Genomic DNA, 18,468 nt, shown 5'->3' with positions numbered 1-18,468 from the left:
TATATATATATATATATAATGCCTTCATTGTGCCAGCACTGTGCTACGCATTTTCCTTGCCCTCATGAATTCAGGGGGGCAGTAAACCTTTAAAATACACATATGTGTATATATGTAAACACCCCTGCTTCCATCATGCTCCCTTCCCCCACCCTTTCTCTTACATATATGATTGTGATAAGTACAATGATGGAAAGATAGGGCCTACCCAGAAGTCAAGTAAGGGAGAGAACTAATCTAGTGGTGGCGGGCAGTGTCCAACAAGACCTCACAAAAGGAAGTGAAATTTATGTTTTGTTCCCCAGGCAAATTGGGACAGAGATTTTGCAAGCTGAGCAAGAAACTTTTGTAAAGGCTCTGAGGCTGGAATGAACTGTGTTGCAGAGTTTACAGATAGTGTGGTTGGAGCCCAGAAAACTCAGGGACAGTAGTGACTGAGCCAGGTTGGTGGCCAAGGGTCACGCAGGGGCTTGTAGATTCTCTTAGAAATTTCAGCCTGTGAGTAGTAACTCATCAAAGGATTTTCCATAGGGAGAGTGATATGATCAGATTTACTGCTTTAAAAATCAATTTAACTGCAGTGATCTTTATTGAGGAGATTAAGGGGAGCAAGAGAGGGATTCTGGTAGCTCTTGTCCAGAGGCTTCAAGACCAATCCAGATGATGCTAGCTTAAATTAGGGTAGTTAGAGAAGGACAGAAGAGACATAAGTTGGAATGTCTAGTATGTCTTAGAGTTCGAAACTAAAAGACATATAGACTGAGGAAGTGAACAATTTTTTTGTTTGTAATGTTTTGAGCTAGCATTTTCTTGCTTGAAATTTAATGTATTTTCAAATATTTGTTTCCACTTGTTTTGTTAATCATAATGGACTGAGTAACTACCTGGCTTTTCCACAAAATACTATACTGCTTAAATCTGTCTTTTTCTGGCTTTGGGTGCTTACTAGAGTATATATTAAGAGGATAGTGCATAAATGAGTCCCTTTTATCTGCCTTTCTCTATAGATCTGCCCAAGTGGACAATAGAGGGGTGAAGGAGGAGTAGAACAAAAAGTATGATATAATTTTGTATAAGCAGTTGTCTTACTCCATTTGTGCTGGTGTGGCTAAATGCCAGAGACTGGATAGTTTACAAAGAGCAGAGATTTTTTTTTCACAATTCTGGAAGCTAGGAAGTGCAAGATCAAGATGGGAGCAGGTTCAGTATCTGGTGAGGGCTGGTCTCTGCTCCAAGATGGTACCTTGTTACTGCATTCTCCTAAGGGATTAATGTTGTATCCTCACATGGTGAAAGGGATGGAAGGGCAAAAAGGACCTAGCTAGTTCCTCCAGTCCTTTTAATAAGCATTAACCATATGCATTAGGGTGAAGTCCTCATGGCGAAATCACCTCCTGAAGGCCCTAGTTTTTAATACTGCTGCATTGGGGGATGGGTACAGTGGCTCATGCCTATAGTCTCAGCACTTTGGGAGGCTAAGGTGGGCAGATCGCTTGAGCTCTGTACGTTGAGGCTGCAGTGAGCCATGATCATGCCACTGCACTCTGGCCTGGGCGACAGAGTGAGACCTTGTCTCAGCCACCCCTCCCAACCCCCCTAAAAACCCAATACTGTTGCATTGGGGATTAAATTTCAACAGGAATTTAGGAGGGGATACAACATTCAAACCTATAGCAGGGGCCTGAACGTAACAATGAATATATGAAAAAGAAAACAGAATATAAGGTTTGTGTATACAAATATAAAATCAAATTAAATTTAGTATTGCATATTATTATATGATTATCTCGTCTTGCTTATGTTTTTATTTTGTGCTGATGTTTTTATTTCTCCAAAAATATGAGAAGCATCTTGAAGATTGTCATCTGGCTAGATGCCCTTTTATGTTACTTGGTTTACCTTCTTTTACTAACTTGTTTGGTTTCTTTTTTTACTGATCTTGTTTCAGGTTTCTATAGTGGTTGCTTTTTATCTTAGTTTGCACTTTCTCATATACCATAGTCTAATATGATTTTGAGGAATGATAAATATTTGCCTTTATTCTTAACCTTTCTGAGGAAGCGCTCTTTTCTGAAGAAGGGGCTGAGTGGATGGGCAAGTAGTCAGTGCTTTTCATCAGTTGAACCATTTGTGATCTTTCTAAAGAATACATCATATCATGTCACATCCTTGCTCAAAAGCTCCCAATGGCTTTCCATGCCACTGAGTATGAAAGTCCTTTCATGGCCTGAAAGGATGGAAGTGACCGAGCCTCTCTTCTGTTTCCCCTTCTTTTTCTCCCAGTATCTCCAGACCTCCAAGCTATTTCCCAGTTTATGGTCGTCTACATTTGCTGTTTGCAGCATGCTCTTCCTCCAGGTTTATCATGTGGCTTGTTCCCTCACTTTATTCAAATATCACCACTTCAGAGGTGCTTCCTAAGACTACACTTTCTCAGATAAGCTCCCAGCTCCCAAGTAAGCTTTCAGCCATATCCCATCATTCTCTATCCCCTAGGCCTCTTTACATTTTCTTCATAACATGTGTCGCTACTTGATACGTGAACTCTTTATCCTTGTCTTATTGTCTTTTCCTAGAATGTGTATTTTCTGGGGACAGCAAGTTATTTATTCACCACTAAATGCTTATCTTCTACACTAGCTTCTGGCACATGGGAGGATTAAGTTGAATGTATATTATATTTGTGCAGCCCTGGATTTCCTCAATTTCTGCTTACTACCTTCTTTCCTTCGTCTTCAGACATGTTGAGAAAACAGCATGGAATATCTAATTATAATGTATAAGGTTGTGAACAAATCTTTTGGATCACTCAAAGGTTCCAGCGTTTTCAACTGTAGGTGCAATCCTGTCTTTGATTTTATACTGACCTTACTGTGTAAATATATTCACTAGAGTAGTGACAGTGTGTTGGTGATGGCAATAACAATTATAGTTAATATTTATTGAATGCTTACTATGTATATGTCAGATATTCTGAATACTTCAGGGATATTAATATAGTCTTCACAAAACCTGTGAATTGAGTATTCACCATTTTACATGTGAGGAAACTGAGACACAGTTTAGCTAATTTGTCTAATGTCAGATAGTTAGGACAGTTCCTCAATTTGAGCCTAGATAATGTTGACTTAAATCACTAGTGTCAATAGCAGTAGATTCTGGTCCAAGCATTGTGGCTCATGTTGGGAGGATTGCTTGAGGCCAGGAGTTTGAGATCAGCCTGGGCAAAATAGGGAGACATCATCTCTACCAAAAATAATAAAAAAAAAATTAACCGAGCATGGTGACACTCATCTGTAGTCCCAGCTACTTGGGAGACTAAGGCTGGAAGATTACTTGAGTCTAGGAGTTGGAGAGTGCAGTGAGCTATGAATGTGACAGAGAGATTCCCTGTCTCTTTAAAAAAATAATAATAAATGAATAAATTGATTCTGGAAGTTTTCTTTTATAGAAATAAGCATGGTGATGGAAAAAATTAATGGTTGCTGATACATTCTAGGGTTTTTTTCTTCTCAAGGGTATTCCTCCCCTTTTATTCTCTCGGAAGAAAGAAACCTCCTGTTTTGTTTACTTTTCCCCATTACAAGGAGAAATGACTCCATTCCTGAAATTATTCAATTTAACATTCTAAAACTGAATGAAAAGAAGTTAGGAAGCATTTCAGAGAATGGAGCATTTGAGATTAACTTTACAAAGTGATTAGCAGAATCTGTTCTGATGGATATATTTTCATTCATTCAGCAATATTTATTATTATATGCCAGGTCATGAGAATAGATCGGTTTAAAAAAGAAGTAATAAAGTGTTTTAGAAAGAGGAATTGGTTGGGAGAGGATTTCTTGACCAAGATTTGTTATTTAAGAAAATAGAGAGGTAGGAAAACACTGAATGCTTTTAGAAACTAAAAGACATGGAAGGGAAGATTTGGGAACACAGGAGTGGGTAGATCATGAAAGACATTTTGAGAACTTACAGGTGCATTTATGCTTCAGTAGGTATTATGGAACCATAGACATTACCATATTTAATCACCAATATGATTTTTTTCTGAGCAGTAGCTTTATAAAGTAATGTGATAAGAAACAATGGATTTTGAGCCAAAAGAATGGAATTTTATTCATAGTTTTGCTTCACAATTGTAAGAACTGGAGCAAGTCATTTTAACATTTTATAATTAAATGTTTTGAAGGATACATCCTTGGCTGGGTGTGGTGACTCACGCCTGTAATCCCAGCACTTTGGGAGGCTGAGGCAGGTGGATCACCTGAGGTCAGGAGTTCGAGACCAGACCGGCCAACATGGGGAAACCCCCATCTCTACTAAAAATACAAAACATTAGCCGGGTGTGGTGGTGGGTGCCTGTAATCCCAGCTACTTGGGAGGCTGAGGCAGGAGAATTGCTTGAACCTGGGGGGTGGAGGTTGCAGTGAGCCGAGATCACGCCATTGCACTCCAGCCTGGGCAACAAGAGTGAAACTCTATCTCTAAAAAAAAAAGTCCTCACATCCAATTTTAAAAGTGTGCACTTATGTGTACAGTTGGAGAATTATTCTTCCTCCTGCTTTGTTGGTTTCTTGTGTGTCCAGAAATTTTAATGCATAGCAAAATTACATTTGCATATTTTTATAAAATAATGGGGTCATACAGGTAGCATTGTTGATTTCAGTATGCTGTGTACATTTTTTTTTTTTTTTTTGCATCAGAGCATTTAGATTTTTAATTCCTACCTATCATTCCATTTCTGGATTACCTTTATGTATATATGTATTTATTTGTTTATTGAGATTGGGTTTCGCTTGTCACCCAGACTGGAGTGCAATGGAGCAATCTTGGCTCACTGCAACCTCCCTCCCAGGCTCAAGGGATTCTCCTGCCTCAGCCTCCCTATTAGCTGGGATTACAGGTGCCTGTCACCACATCTGACTGATTTTTTTTTTTTTTTTTTTTTTTTTTTTGGGGTTTTTTTTTTTTTTTGTATTTTTAGTAGAGATGGGGTTTCACCATGTTGACCAGGCTGGTCTTGAACTCCTTACCTCAGGTGATCTGTCAGCCTTGGCCTCCCAAGGATGTGTGCACATGTAAACTTCTGTCCATATGTGTTACATAGGACAAGGATTACAGCTGTAAGCCACCGTGCCTGGCCTGATTACCATAATTTATAAACCCAAGGGTTATAGAACATTTAGATTGCTTATGGTTTTTCAGTATTATAATCAACTTCTTTCTGCATAGATTTGGCTAGAAGGTATGTAAGTAGGATACATTGTTAGTGGTAGAACTGTTGATTCAAAAGTTAAATGCATTAGTAATTTTGATAGTTATTGCCTTCCTAAAATTTGCACTTTTAAATCAAGTTCATTAGTATCAAAATGCCTATTTCTACAAATTCTTATCAAGACTGGGTATTGTCCACCTTTTATATTTTGCAATCTGATAGGTGAAAAATTACATCTGATTGTTTTAGTTGACATTTCTTTAACTGTGAGTGAGGTTGTGCATTATTTTATGTTATTGGCTATGTATATGTATAAAATTCCATTCCGTGCACTACTTGTTTTTCTCCTTCATTCATCTCTTTAAATCTTCCTGTATTATTTGTTTCATGCTTTTTAAAAAAGGAAATGATACCTGCTTACTTATTAGATGGTTGGGATGATCAAATGAGGTAGTATTTGTCAGTGTTTCTGAACCTTTTAAAAAAATCATTGCACCCCTAAAAAGTCTTTAAAGAAAAACTGCTCCCAGTCATCCTCCCCTACGAAAGTTTAATAACACAAATATACACAGATGTACTATGTTGCTCTTTATGTACTATGTTCCATTTGAGGACCATAAACTATTGTAGTATCTACGATTCCCCACACCCACTCTATGCACCAATCTTGTCCATTAGGAGACAATATCATTGTCATTGAGAATGCATGATATATGTGAAAATTTTTGTAAACTGCAAACTGCTATTTAAATGTAAATCTTTATTGTTAATAATGTGCATTTCATATAATTTTATGTGTCCATTTTGCAGCTTATTTTTCTCAGTGCAACTTTCTGTTGCAAATATAGGTATTTACTATTTTATTGTCTGATTTGCTGGCTTCAGAACAATCTTTTTTGAGTTGACCTCTGGTCAGCTCTCTCCATCCATCTCTGCCTGTTGAAATACTATTTCTTCCAAGTCTGTCCTAGATATTCCCTTCTCCATGAAGTCTTTTTAGACTCTTGTATTTACCCCTTGACCTTTCAGAGTTAGAGCTCCTTTTAATACATCTTCTTTGCTGTGACGTTCTACTTTTCATTGTGTGGTCTGTATATTTTTTGTGTTCTACCTCCCAGGGCATGTTGCTTCTCTCCTCATCTCTATTCCCTGATGTTCCTTTCCCCTGTGCCATTGTACATAGTGAGAAAGCAGTAGGATATCTTAAAATGAGTTTCTGAAGGAGGTTCACTTCAATTTCCAGCCACTTAGTATGTGACCTTGGGATGAAATCATTAACCTGCTAGCCTCAATTGCCACCTATGTGAAATGGGGGTAATAATGATTCCTGTCTGATAGGATTGCTGAGAAGATTAAATGGGATAATAATACACATAAAACACAGTGTCTAGCATTTAGTAAGCATTAAGTAAAGTATTAGTAATCATCACTACTGCAAACAGTTCTTAGCACAGAGAAAGACAAATGATGCTAGTTTGTTCAATAAATATAATTGAACTGCATCATTGTTCCACAGATGACAAAGCATGGCATGACATTTTGTCATTTACTTTCAGTTGTTTACTGAAGGTTACACATAGATTTCAAAATTCTAAAAATTATTTGTGCAATGATTTCATGTAAATTAGGATGGCGAGAATTATAGAACTCTAATGTACTTAGCTTTTAGACATTTTATTATGGTATTCAATGAAATTTTGGACATAGTATGCTACTCTCTTTTACCTAATTGTATACAATGGAAAAGGAGGTGTATATTTTTGCTAGTAAAATTCCCTGGGAGTTGGGATAGGGTTTGTGTAGTTCCTCTGTAGTCCAGTTTATTCAGTTTTGTTGATTACTTCTTTTCATATACCCTTTCTGGCCTGTATCTGTTCTATGTAGAGAATTGTTTTGTTTTTTAGTATTCTGTGATGTCTTGAAACATTCTTTGATAATCACCATAGAGCCTTTATTTTTTCCGACTTCAAGATATTATGTGAGCACTGTGTATTGCATTCTTTTATAATTACCTCTTTCTCCTGTATCCTTTTTTTCACCTTATCAGTGCTTTAATCTTTCCCTCTTATGAAAATGAAATTGAAATAGTTTTATTCCCATTTTGAGGGCTTATAAAGACATTTTAATATGTGTCAGATTTCTTGCATGGACAACCTGAACAGTTTTGGTGTTAGAACACATATGAACAGAAATTTACATGTGCACAAATGTCCTTTATGAAAAAATGGAACCATTGCAATCAACATGGATTCTGAGAGAAGCACCTAAGTCAGATCACTTTGCAATGATACTCAAGTTCATCATTTAATAATATTTTAATATTTTCAGTGACTATCATTTTTTAATATCAATTTCATAAAGTCTGTATATATTTATATGTTTGGGAAATTGGAATTTTTCTTACCTCTGTAAATAATGATAGTCTTCTACTACAGTTGGAACATTTGCATATTTATGCTGAGAGTTCTTGGCTTGTGTATCCAAGTTAATAGGTTTCTACTCCATCAGCAAGTAAGCTCATCATTTTTGAAGCTACTAATCAATTAAATTGGCCATTTAATATGGACTACAACATATTTTCTTCATATTTTGCATTATTGAATGTTTTCAAAATTTATGGTCCCATTCAGAGATGATCATACCTTAGATTCTTGTGCAGTATCATGTATAATTATTAACATTAATACAAGAGTTCAAATATTATGTTAATTCATGAGTGAAAGAGTTAATATTTTATATTAAAGTAGTCTCAACAAATTAACAAAGTTCACATTTTCTTTGGATTTCTCCCCCTAAATTATGCACTTACGTTCTTCACTGGTAAAGATAATACAGCTGATCCTTGAGCAGCATGGAAGTTAGGGGTGCTGACCCGTATGCAGTCAAAAATCCATATGTAACTTTTGACTTCCCAAATGCTTTGACTACTGATAGCCTTCTGTTGACCAGAAGCCTTACCAATGACATAAACAGTTGATTAACACGTTTTGTATGTTATATGTATTATACTGTATTCTTACAATAAAGTTAGAGAAAAGGAAATGTTGTTAAGAATATCCTAAGGAAGAGAAAATATATTTACTATTCATTAAGCGGAAGTAGATCATCATAAACGTCTTTATCCTTGTTGCCTTCACATTGAGTAGGCTGAGGAGGAGGTGGAAGTGGAGGGGTTTTGGTCCTGCTGTCTCAGGAGAGGTATATGCAGAAGAAAATCCACATGGACCAGTGCAGTTCAAACCCATGTTGTTCAAGGGTCAGCTGTAGTCTCAAAACTGTTTAAGAGTAGTCTTGGGGCGGGGCGCGGTGGCTCAAGCCTGTAATCCCAGCACTTTGGGAGGCGAAGACGGGCGGATCACAAGGTCAGGAGATCGAGACCATCCTGGCTAACACGGTGAAACGCCGTCTCTACTAAAAATACAAAAAAATTAGCTGGGCGTGGTGGTGTGTGCCTGAGTCCCAGCTACTCGGGAGGCTGAGGCAAAAGAATGGCGTGAACCCGGGAGGCAGAGCTTGCAGTGACCCAGAGATCGCGCCACTGCACTCCAGCCTGGGCTACAGAGCGAGACAGTCTTATACACTCTGTTTCTACTCAGCAGCTCTTGTATTCTTGTCAGAATGTTTCATTTTTCTGCCGTATGGTAGCTGATGGTTTCCACTAAGGAATTTGTTCATTTGTACCTCCTTTTTTCGGAGTAATTGAAAAACGAGATTCTGTGGAGCTGGATCAGTACATTTTTGAATCACACATTTTAGTTTTTTCCAGTAGCGATCATGACAGCTCTGGAAGAAGCATGTTTTCCTGCCTTTGGGTGAATTCTTTTGGGGCCTTGTCCTTTGAGATCTCTCTTAATCCTGGAGCTCCTACAGCGGTCATACCACATATTTTCCCATGAATACTTGCCATTATCTGTCTACTAGTAGGGTTGTTAGATAAAATATAGAACTCCTTATTAAATTTGATTTTCAATAAATAATGAATACTTTTTAGTGTAAGTGTCTTAAATATTGTTTGTTTTTCTGAAATTTAAATTTAATTGGGCATCTGTATTTTATTATTTACTTATATTTATTTATCTGACAACTCATTTCCTAGTCTTTTTCTTAACTAAACTTTGAGAGAGAGATTGATTGTACCCTAATTCTATAACTTGTTTTCCTGTTCCCATGGTAGATGAATACTTTTTTACTGACTGAAAAAAATAAGCTAATAAACTGAAATGTTTCTTTATATGAGTATTTATAAAGAAACTGTGTTCTACTGAGTTTGCCCTTTTCTGTGAATTAAATTCATTGAAAAAAATCATGTTTCAATGAATAATTGCAGATCTCAACCTTAATTAAAAAATTTCATCTCCCTTTCTCTTCCTTTCTCTTCGTCATCTCTCTTCCTCTTATCTTTCCAGCTCTTACTATAATTAGCTAGCATTAACAGCAAATGTTTGCTTTAGTTAAATTATTCAGAACATTTATTTTACTTGTCAAAGGTTAGATCAGGTTGTTGTTTGAACTGGTAATTAAATGCAGGCTAATATGCTTTCATATTTATATGCACTATAAGCCTGTTTCCTCATCATTCTGTATAATTTTATGATGTTCAAGGCTGACATTTCAAAAAGGATTTTGATTTTGTGGAAAAGAAAACGTTCTAAGTAATGTAGTTTGTTATGTGATTTGAGAATGTCCAAAGTTGTGGTTGAAAGTAATTACTACATTTCAATGTCATTGTAACATGTAGTATCATGGTGCTAATTTTCACCAAGTAGTATATAATATTAAGCTCACTGCCTATTGAGTTTGCATTTGATATGAGGATCAGTGCTGTAGTCGTTGGCTATAGTAGGTGCTCAGTATATATTTGTTAAGTGACTGTTTTAGGTCTTATTTATGGCATAGTTTTAAAAAAAATATGGAAAACTCAGATCTTTTATCTCAAACAGTATAATCCATATCTATTCCTATGACATACTACAAGGTTCTCCTAAATCATTTCAATTTGTGTGCTTCTGTGTAGAACAAGTATAGCTCAATTAGTCCTCATATCTGGGAATTACACTGAAGCGTGTCTTTTTGTTTTTGTTGATTCATTGAATAAATGATTTTTGCAAGTTCTGGGGTGCTAATAATTTAGAGTATAGATTAATAAAACAGGTCCCCTATCCTCACAATGGAAGTCAGTGGAAAACCAACCATTATACTAAAGAATGGTTAATGTTAGGGTAGAGTTATGCATAAGGTAAGTGGGCATCTGAATCAAATTGAGAGAAGGCAGGTTGAGGAAGAGTACTTTTGAGCTGTTATCTTAAGGGCCAGTAGTTGGTTAAGCGAAGAAGGTAAGAACAGTAGTGCCCTGCAGAGGAGCCGCATATATGGAAGTGCTGAGGTGTGTAATTTGGTATAGTCGAAGAAAATTTAAATGTAGAGAAGTATGCCCTCCTTTACTTAAAAGTAGTTTCCATTGACATTAGGAAAAAGCCCTGAATCTTGAGAAGGTCTATAAGCCATGCCTTGTACAGTCCTTTTCTGCTTCTTAACCTTGAATATCAACCCAGCTGAGCTTGACTCCTTACACACTTTACATGAAATGTGCTTGCACTGCCTCTTCCTGAGCCCTTGTACACAATGTTTTCTCTCCCAAGAATGCTCTTTCTGAAGCAGGATATTTGCTTGACTCCTTTGTGGTACTCATTTACACAGCCCTCTGCTTTCATCTCCTTGTGGGAGGGAGCCTGCGAGCAAACGAGGTGGAAACTGGAGTGCACAAGTGCTGGAATCAGCTGTCTGCTTCATTGCCCGTGGGGGTCCATCTCTACTCACTTGGACCTGCCGAGTTCCACCCCTCACGGCAGGGAGCACGCAGGTGAGCAAGTGCGGGATCCAGAGCGAGCACTTCTGGTCTCCAGTAGGAGCAAACTTTGGGCCCCACAGCAGTGTCTAGGTGGGGCTGCCTGTGACCTCTAAAGCCCCAGAGGGCATGTTACATTGTTCTTTTAGCTCTGCCCTTTGGCTTAAGTGTTAACAGCTCAGTGGGCTCTCTGCCTTTTCACATGAGGCGGCTGCCCTCTGCCAGGAAGGGCAAAGAATTAGTGTGACAGCCTTTCGTATCTGCACTTGTGGCTCCCGAGCTCTTGTCCAGCATCCAGGAAAAATGAGGTTGCGTGAATGAATTGAAGGATGGTAAATGTGGGGGATTTTATTGCTGATGAAAGTGGCTCTCAGTGGGAAGGGGAACTGGAAAGGAGATGGGTTGGGTAGGTAATCTTCTTCCCCTGAATTCTGGCCATCTTCAGCTGGATTCTTTTCCAAAGTTACTCAAGCTGTCCCTCTGTAAAGCTGTCCCTTTCAAGTCAAGCCACTTCTCTCCCATGTTCAGTCATAGTCCTCCACATAGCTACTTTCTTCTCTGTGCTGACTGAGTCCTGGGTGTCCTGTATTATAGGCACAGGATGGAGGGGCAGGGTGGGCTATGGGTAGTTTAGGAAAAGGCAACATTCGAGTGGGAAAACAGGGATAGAAGTTCTCACTTTGGGCTGTAGGTTTCAGATATTTCGGCTTGAAGGCGGGGTTTTGTCGGGGACCCACCCTTTTCTGCTTAGAATTTCTCTGCCCCCGTCCCTATCATGGTGCTGATTTTCACCAAGTAGTGTGTAATATTAAGCTCACTGCCTATTGAGTTTGCATTTGATATGAGGATCAATGCTGTAGTCATTGGCTATAGTAGATGCTCAGTATATATTTGTTAAGTGACTGTTTTAGGTCTTATGGCATAGTTTAAAAAAAATAGGATGGAAAACTCAGATCTTTTATCTCAAACAGTATAATCCATATCTATTCCTACGACATACTAGAAGTCTGTTCCTAATCTACTGTTTTTATTTAGCTGAGATCAATATAAGCTTAAAAATATGTAACAAGTAATGCATCTGCTGTCTTACGAATAATTTTTAATGTTTATTATTATTGCCAAGAATGACAATGAACCATAGTACACTGCAGCTTTTGATATATGATCCCATATGCTTTATTTCATCCTTGTAACAGTCATGAGATAGGTGTTATATGAAATTTAGAAATACATATAATTTCTTTTTTCTGTAACATCATCTTTTATCTAGAATTTAATGTCTTCTGAAGAGAAGATAACTGAAGTAAAATAAAACATCTTTCAAAATAAGAAAAGAGTAAATGTAGAATTAGTTATATAGTATATCATGTTTGTATTTGTATGTATATATTTTTGATAAAATTGACTTAAAAGATTAGCCACAAGGTAATGTCTACTTTATGTCAAATATAAACGAGATGTTATTCTGAAATACTTTCAAACTCTACTTTTATAATCAAAAAACTGTTTTTTAATAATGTATGGAAGGTTAGTTGGAAATTCCAGTGGTTAACTTTTTTCATGAATATTATTAATTTGATTAATCATTGCCTTATGACACATTCTCATCATTGACCTGTATGTGGTTATTTATTTATGGATGGTTAACTTTGTAAAGCTTGCATATTGTATGACAATAATGTTTACTTGCTTCTCAGAAATTTCTTGAAGTTAAAACTTTTAAATGAAACACAAGGACTTATGACAGTTCTCACCCGCCTTACGAGTGTGTTTATGAACTAACCTTTTAGTCCAGCTCAACATGACAAGTGGCTTCTTTTTCCTATAACTGGATGGTCGTGCTAAAAAAGCACAGTTCAGAAGTTGAGTAAAATACACAGATTTCATGTTACCTACAGCAAGAAAGGTGAGGGTTTCTAGGCAGAGGGTAAAGTTAAAGATGACTGTTTCCTACCTTTTTCTGGGTCTAATGAGTGTGACCTAGATCAAGGTGGTTGTTTGTAAAGAATGGTTTTGATTCTGGATTTTATATTGAAGGTAGAACTGACAAGATTTGCCAATGGATTAGATATGTTCTAGGAAAAGATTTCTGTGCTGGCCTGAATTTGGGCAGATAACCTGAATGATATGAAGAGCAGAGTGTTCCCAGAAGAGGAAATGGGGATGTGCAAAGACCTAAAGAGACAATGAGCTGTATTTTTGTTTTAAGGAATAGAAGGAAGACTTATGTAGCCAGAGCATATTGAGGGAGAAGGGAGAATGGACTCTGAGGGTTAGGCATTACCCTGAATTTAGGACCTCTTAAAGAGGAGATAAGTAAGCACTTCCCAGAGCGATGTTTAGTTTACCAGTAGCGTGAACCACATTTATAATTGTGTTGGGTGTTTTTGATGAATTAATGAATAGGTTTTATTCCTATTAGGATAATATCTTAATATTATCGGGGTACAAAGGAATGAAAAATACTTTCTCTGCCCTCAAGGAATACATAGTTTGCATTTACAAAAAGGTATGATAAGCTAAATAAGCTAAGAACTACTTATGATAAGGGTCACAGTTTATGTAAACAATAGAAGTGATATATCAAGGAATGCTTAATAAAGTTGGTGAATGACAATTTCTGCTATACCATTATTTTCAAAACATTAATCATTTATTATATAACACCTTAAGGATTTTACCTATGCCTACTGCTTTATTATAATTCATTTAATATTTTTCCTTTCATGAATTCTTTCTTTCTTTAAATAAATTTATGTAAGGAGGAAATCTTTTTGGCCACAGATTATCCTAAACAAATTAGCACTTGCTATAAATAGAGGGGAACCATTAAAAAAACCTTATTCCAATAAAAAAGTATGTTTCTGCCAAGCCCAGAGGCACGTCAGAGCAGGGGAAATACTGCTGTGGAAGAGCAGGGAGAAATTACTTCTAGTGCTGGTCCCTAAAGGAAAAGTTGAGTGTTGGAATTATGTACAGGATTTAGAAAAGTGAAGAGAAAAGGCCTCCTCAGGAGGAAAAGAGATACAGAAAACTGAATGGAGGAATGTGGAAATGTTTTCATGTAAGCTACTTTGGCTAGCAAGGACTGGGTGATGCTTCTTAGCTGCTGATCTTCCCTCAGTGATGTCACTTGGTACTGAAGTGACTGGTGCAAATATGAATTTACAGCATTTGGGGACTTAAATAATGATTTTAAATCCCCAACTGCAGTTTTGGCTATTTGATAATGATTCCAAAGATCAAGTGTGATTTGTTCATAAGTTATGATTTTGCTGAGGAATATGTGATTTATGCTGTATCCACAGCTTACTTATTACTTGCTTTCCTTACTAGGTAATACATTTACTCTGAGATGGTGATCTGTACAAGATGCGTACACCTTAAAACTATTAAGGATCTGTTTATCTCAACATCTCAATATCACATTTCGAAACAGCTCACATGCAAGGAAAGTATACTGAATTATTTGGTGTTACGTTATAGTTAACAAAGGAAACTACCCTATAATTCTTGGCTTAATTTTTGTTAGGCCACTTATTAAGTGATTGTTGTCATTTGAGGTAGCTTTGCCGTGTGACCTTAAATAAGTCACATAACTTCTTTGTGGTTTCCTTATCTGTAAAAGGTGTTATAGTATCTACTTCATAGAATTGTTGTAAGGTTTAAATGAGTTAATATGTATAGTGGTTTAAACAGCTTTGCTTCCCAAGAAGTGCTATGTGTTTGCTGCTGTTGTTATTATTTAATCAAAAGGGCTATCTTTAAGTACTAAAACTTCCTTAGGTTTCTCAGCCCTACTACTTACTAAAAACCAAGGGATAAATAACAGATTCATATGGACTTTCAGAAGGATTTCCCCACAATTGGTGAGGTGTTCCTGAACATAGCCCTGGCCTCTCCACGTTTGCACCAAGGAGAGATTTTTGTTCGTTGGTTTTTTTTGGACAAAATGATTTGATTTGATGTTTGTATGAAGAGTAGCCATTTGTTCCTTTTTCATATTTTAAATTATAATCAGTTTAATATAATTCACCTAATTATGATTTCTGTTCTCTTTTCAAATTTTATTTTTCCTTAATTCCTAATTGTATGTTGTATTAAACTTGATTTTATGAAAACCAGGTTGAATCGTTTGATGGCTAGAGGTAGTATCTATATAAAATAGGATATATAAAAATATATAAATATATAAAATAGGAACAGCAAGAATTGAAAGTGTTTTCATATGCCTACATAATAATAAAAGGTTTGGTTTTGTTCACTAGGCCAAGCTAATTCCCCAGTCTCTGCATCTTTAGCATCTGCTCAGGAGATCTCTGAAACCATATGAGAATACACAGTGGAGAGCTTTCTGTTAGGCAGTTCAACTCTTATAGTGCTCAGTTTTCTCTTGGTTTATGTGGTCACGAGTGTCACTTTCTCATGACTTTATAGCATTTTAATATTGAAAGGCAAAATGCATTCTTAGTTTGTAATATAAAATATTTAAGTCTACCTGTGAACCTCTCATGTCCTGCATATTTCTCATTATGTATATTGTTTATGAGTCTAGTATTTTAATTTACAGTGAATTGTTTGCCCTAAACAGCTTTTGCTGATGGCATGAAAATTATAAGAATTCAATCTGTTTTGATTGTTTTTGATCATTGTTCTTATATGTTGACGCTTATTGTAGTCTTATACCTATTTCTTAGACAATACTTGGATAGTAAAATTGTGTGGTTGGTAAAAATGAGTTAAGGTTTCAGGGTTTTACCAAGGGGTGATGTTTAATATTGAATGACATGTATTAAGACAAATGCTTTTATATATAATTTATTTGGCATTGTAAATGCATTTATCTTGTGAGAAACAGACCCCCTGTTGTCAAATGAAGTATTCTGGAAAGGTTTGGAGTAAATAAATAATAAAACTACTTTGATATACAATCTAACAATATTAAATATTAAGACTTTCAGATGATTGATTTTAATACTTAATTAACTTAAAGTCCAGTGTAACCCTCTTGCATTAAAGATTGACAGAATTTAAAAATAAAACTTTATTCTTTCTCTTTCTTTGTTTTCTTTCCTTCTTTTTTCTTTTCCTTTCTTCTCTTCTCCTTTCTGCCCTTATAGTAAAGACTTTAGAACATCGTTACTTCCAATCGTTAAATTTACCTTTAGCTACCAACATTTCTAAATAAAATTTTTTTTTTTAAAAAACAAGATATTCAGTTACCCTATCTCTTAATTGTGAAAATGTAGCTTCTACCAGAGAAGTTTGCTTTTATACCCCAAATGTCGTATGTCTAGTTAAATACCTATCATGGTAAATACATGCTACCTAGAACTCATACTTATGCTGCATCCTTCTTCCCTTTTATAATAGACTCTGAAAGTAGTCCAGTTAAGCTCTTCGGTATAGTTTTCTTATAGGAGAAATATTTATGTAAAGTATATCATATCATTTCAGTGTTTGACTTTTAGGTTTACCATCAGTCAAGAATTTAAATGAATGAAGTATGCTTATATGAGCTTTTCTGAATATGAATGTCTTCAGAGTGACACAGTTCAGAATGCTAATTCTGTGCCTAAGTATTAGAAACAGTTAAAGAGAGAATATAAGCTGAAATATATAGGATTTCATGTTCAGATGGAACAAATTCCTTTTCTAGAGGTTCTATTCATGTGATGCCATTTTAAAAGAGAAAATATTATTAAACTAACTTATTATTTTATCTGTTCAATCCTAATAGTTTGAGATTTTCACGTAGATACTGCTTGTATTGTTTGATTGATTTTTTTTTTTTTTTGGAGACAGAGTCTTGCTCTGTCATGCAGGCTGGAGTGCAGTGGCATGATCGCAGCTAACTTCAACCTCCGCCTCCCAGGTTCCAGCAATTCTTCTACCTCAGCTACTCAGAGCTGGGACTACAGGCACGCACCACCATGCCTGGCTAATTTTTGTATTTTTAGTAGAGACGGAGTTTCACCATATTGGCCAGGCTGGTCTTGAACTCCTGACCTCGTGGTCTGCCTGCCTCGGCCTCCCAAAGTGCTGGGATTATAGACATGAGCCACTGCGCCTAGCCTATATTGATTTTTTTTACATGAAAAATACTGCTTTGATTTTTTAAGTGTACTTTTAAAACTGCCTTCTAAGCTTTAGTGCTGAAATCTTACCCTTTTATTAAAAATTAAGTATTTGCAAAGAAGTCTTTTCTTTCAGACAGATCACTTTTAAGATTTAATACTCTAACCTCTATACTTGTGAAACCAGTACAACTATCTTAAAGATTAGTTTTGGATTTTAAATGGGAATTTTAGCCTATTTGTGAACTCCTGTGCCCAAGATAGCACTAAAACGTATTGTAAAATTAGTTATGACTTTTTGGAATTTTGAACTCATGTGAATAGGAAAAATTGTTGCTTATGGTAAGTTTAACAAAGGAAGGAGAGGGCCTTTACCAGATCGTGGAAGGTATATGACTATACTTTCTCAGTCAGAAAAATTAGATTGCTTTTGTTTATTTAAAATAATTCTTAGGCATCATCATCATTTTTATCAGCCAGAGAAATTCTAGGAACAGGAAGATATCATTTAAGAGAACTAAAATCTGTCAATTATGGATTTAAGTAGTCATCTACTAAGAGGCATGTTTTTGGCCTTTATATTCTTTTCTCTATATGTATCTTGCTTCTATGTAAGAGAAAAGTAAGGCATGTCAAGGATAGAAGTTGGAGTTTGTGATCAAATTTAGAGATCTAATGAACCATTGTAAGTGTTATGTTTATGCTGTTTTGACTTTAATAGTGATTGTTTAAAAATTTTTAGACTAAATAAAATCCCTTAATTTTGTATAGTCTGATATTTACAGGTAAAATTTATTCATAAATATTAAAATAGACAGATTTATTAAAGACTTTTGATATTCTGCTTTGTAATCAATCATTTTCTCTTACTGGAATGTTTTTGAAACACAAATTGGGAAAATCTTAGGAAAATGATTTCATATTTAAAAACAACATTATGTTATGATTTCACAAGGTAATCCCAATAGCAGTAACCAACACATTTAAGTTGCTTTTTTTAAATTCCAAGAATGCCTAAAATAGCCTTTTAAAACAAAACGCATAAAAAAATGCAAAGCAGCAACTTCTTAATCAGCTTACTTTTGAATTAGGTTTATTTAAACCCGCAGCTTAAAAGAAAACTACATAACATTATCCACACGTTTTCTTCAACAGATTTGGGCTTGAGAAATAACTCATTATTTACTAGTCAGCTGGGTTTCCTTATTTAATTATAAAACATTTCAGTGATTCATTTTCAATCTATAGGCAAATAAATTAGGATATAATGGATGCCCTGATTATATAGAATGGGGGTTGTAGGACTGCGGGTATTGCGTTGATTTTGTTTT

The 18,468-nt window shown here is 35.9% G+C and overlaps 1 protein-coding gene across 9 annotated transcripts in view; it reads left to right on the top strand.

Annotated features, from left to right (window-relative positions):
- The window catches only part of TBC1D5 (TBC1 domain family member 5), a 607,988-nt gene that overhangs the window by 218,593 nt on the left and 370,927 nt on the right, over nt 1–18,468 (top strand). The window contains exon 4 of one of the 9 annotated variants that reach the window (XM_017875883.1): nt 10,913–11,075. The exons of 7 other annotated variants lie outside the window; for them this stretch is intronic. The gene's annotated coding sequence lies outside the window, so the exon portion shown is untranslated. Of the gene's footprint in view, nt 1–4,878; nt 4,904–10,912; nt 11,076–18,468 lie in introns of those variants that run through there. One more of the 9 variants, XM_017875882.1, reaches the window with a different exon arrangement.

This window comes from Rhinopithecus bieti, unplaced genomic scaffold (genome assembly GCF_001698545.2).
Source record: "Rhinopithecus bieti isolate Rb0 unplaced genomic scaffold, ASM169854v2 scaffold_8220, whole genome shotgun sequence".
Lineage (NCBI taxonomy): Eukaryota > Metazoa > Chordata > Mammalia > Primates > Cercopithecidae > Rhinopithecus > Rhinopithecus bieti.
Note: the sequence above shows the minus strand (reverse complement) of the source record. Positions and strands in the feature narration are given on the sequence as shown.